The sequence below is a fragment of the Clupea harengus genome, chromosome 22 (assembly GCF_900700415.2).
Source record: "Clupea harengus chromosome 22, Ch_v2.0.2, whole genome shotgun sequence".
Lineage (NCBI taxonomy): Eukaryota > Metazoa > Chordata > Actinopteri > Clupeiformes > Clupeidae > Clupea > Clupea harengus.
The window spans coordinates 10,747,236-10,749,979 of record NC_045173.1 but is presented as its reverse complement, the minus strand read 5'-3'; the positions used below and the strand labels follow the sequence as shown (position 1 = coordinate 10,749,979).

At 42.7% G+C, this 2,744-nt stretch overlaps 1 protein-coding gene across 2 annotated transcripts in view; it reads left to right on the top strand.

The window, feature by feature from the left end:
- Positions 1–2,465: 2,465 nt before the first annotated feature.
- Positions 2,466–2,744, top strand: part of vegfc (vascular endothelial growth factor c) — a 34,570-nt gene continuing 34,291 nt past the window's right edge. Inside the window, exon 1 of one of the 2 annotated variants that reach the window (XM_012836962.3) lies at positions 2,466–2,744. This exon is cut by the window's right edge and continues 453 nt beyond it. The gene's annotated coding sequence lies outside the window, so the exon portion shown is untranslated. The other variant, XM_031560152.2, reaches the window with a different exon arrangement.

The following is a 2,744-nucleotide window of genomic DNA, read 5'->3' as shown; positions in this document are numbered from 1 at the left end:
CAGTCACCGGGGCCCCCCTCGGGTATTGTTCCCCCCGACTCCACCAGGAGACACTGGCTGTGTGGGAACCAGGCTGCGCACACATGGGCAGACAAGCAAGCCTTGACCTGGGCCCAAGGAACTCGGCAAGCGCCCTCATATAAATTCCTCAAAGGCCTCATCCTTTTTTGCAGTGATTGAATGGGTGATTCGAGTAAACGGCACATGCAGAAGAGGCCTCCAGAGCTGTGACCTGATGCTTCAGAATACAGCAACTCAACTGAGTTAAGACTGCTTGGGTGGCAGGATGATGTGGCCACTGTATGAAATCTGATGGATTTCTGGTGAAATCTGACAAAGGTGTGGTCCAATTAGCAACGATACACAGGACATATGTTGCAGTTCATGAATATATTTTAAAGAATCTCTACAGAAACTATATGGAAACGTGGTTCAGTTAAGGTAAAAATGGTACACATTGTGACACATGAAAAGAGGATTGCACTGTATCATCAAGACAGAGGACAGATGCCAAGACCCTTTGCCTTTGATGAATGATAACAAATCATCAATTCCAGTAATCGTGAAAATGGCATTAAGATCACATCTGCTGTGATCAGAGCAACAGGTCTTGGAGGTTTTGAAGCTCTGCTCCCTACCACAGTTATCCTCTTCAGAAAAACAGGGGCTGTCTGAAGTCTGCTTGTGGATGCCAGGTTGACATCAACAGCCATTCTGAGATCAAAGCCAACATGGTGTCCCTCATGAACAAAAACAAAATGAGCCCTTTTTGACAGTCCAGGCATATCTGGAGGAAATGCACGAGGTCCTGTTCATCAAAGTCACAAATGTTATCAAACTGCCGGCATCTATAAAAGGGCATGTCAAAGAATAAGGAAGTCAGAGAAAATATGAGGGAGTGACTGCTATAAACAGAAACAGCAACAGCAAAACAGTCGTGTAGTATCAACAGCAGGCGACATGCAGAGGTTACAGAAGGACACGCAGTGCACTGCATATGGCATGCTGGCATCTTCTCTCTTGTTAATATGTGCATGAATGAGTGCTTGAAGATGAAGTCAGTTAAACATACGAGGCGGAGCATGCGAGATTTTAACAATCTGGCTAAAGTCCTACACATTCCTTAACATTTGTGAAGAGGAAATTCATCATTTATTTAGCTGACCAAACATTGTTTGACATCCGAAGGCAATGAGCTAGTCAACCAATTTACCCCCCGTCGGAAAAAAGCCTCAGAAATCACATTACTTCCCAAAGGGAAAATCAAAATGCAAAGCATAACGTCGAATTGATGGCTTGTGGTTTATGTTTCCCATTTCATGACAACGAGTAAAAGTAAATAAAGTATCAAGTTTATGATCAGCGAATGGGTCAAACTTTTGCTTCAATACCACAACAATGTTATGACCTTTCTTCCTGTGTAAGTAATGCGATTGAAAATGTCAAAACAAAGACGACCCCCGTTAAAGCCAGAAACACCACTCTGAACTCTGACCCAGCAGTCAAAAGTGGCACATAGAATTGCTGGAAACTATTCACGTGCAAAATGCTCATCTCAGAATAGCGCAGCATCAAAGGCAGCCCTTGTCATGATATTTCCGTTCGCCAAGCATATGACTGCTTATCAATTTTTATCTGATTGAAAGACATTCAAAAATATTTTTTTCCCCCGTTTTTTCCCCTCTCATGCTGGCTGTCACACATCTAAATTAACAGATGTCAACCCTCATTGTTAGACTTACTCATGAGTTAAAGCATTATATTAGAGTACTTGCCAGACATCAAGTGAAGTCTCCAAGTTCAGGGAACAGAATAGATTGAGAATGATAATCTGTTCAAGAGTGCAGAAAAGAAGGCTTCCCTCCACCGTGATATTTCTGCTGGCACGGCACCTGAAAAGACACCAACAGCGCCATGAAAAACCAGTAAAAAGAATTTTTGCAGCTTTCTTCACACTAATTTGCTCCTCGCATCCTAAAAAGAAACTCAACTGACTGACAGCAGTTGAGGGCAAGTCATATTACTATTATGCCTCTTCTTCACACAAATTAAGTTCAGTCTCAGACGCAAACAGCAGCAGAATGATGGCAAGAAAACCTCTAGTGTGACTTGCATTCCTAAGCATTAGAAAAACCCTTGGTGAACTTGAAGATTGAGGCTGCAGAGAGACCCCCTGTGGACAGGAGCACTCCAAATGACTTATTTACCCGCTGATTCTCTGTTCAAGGACCTGACATCGAAGAACAATACACTTTTTGTTATCGGGATGAACCATTCCAGTTACATCATCGAGCACATAACAAGTTTGATTGAAATAAATCACCAAATGTAGCTGGACGTGAGGTTCAGACATAAACCAAACCAGATTATCATGCTGGGTTGCTGCCGTAAAATATCTGGTAGACATATATCAGTCCACCTCATACATTGCCAAAGACCAACGTTAAGAGACTAAATAATTGCAAAGTCATGTAGGCTACATGTGTAGGCTAAACGTGTTTGACCTCCTTTAAGATAGATAGATAGATATTTAAATACCAGCGTAAATATCAAGTACACAGTGTCTGTTGCGCGAGAGTGCATCCCACATCTCCAGTGGAGGTGCGCGCCCAACCCCTAGCCTACTTGTCATTTGAAGCGTACCACATTGTATAAATAGTAAGAAGCGGCAACTCTTTCAGAACAGAGTTGGAGAAAAAAAGAAGTGGAGGGGGAGGAGAACGAGTCCAGTGACACCGTGAAAT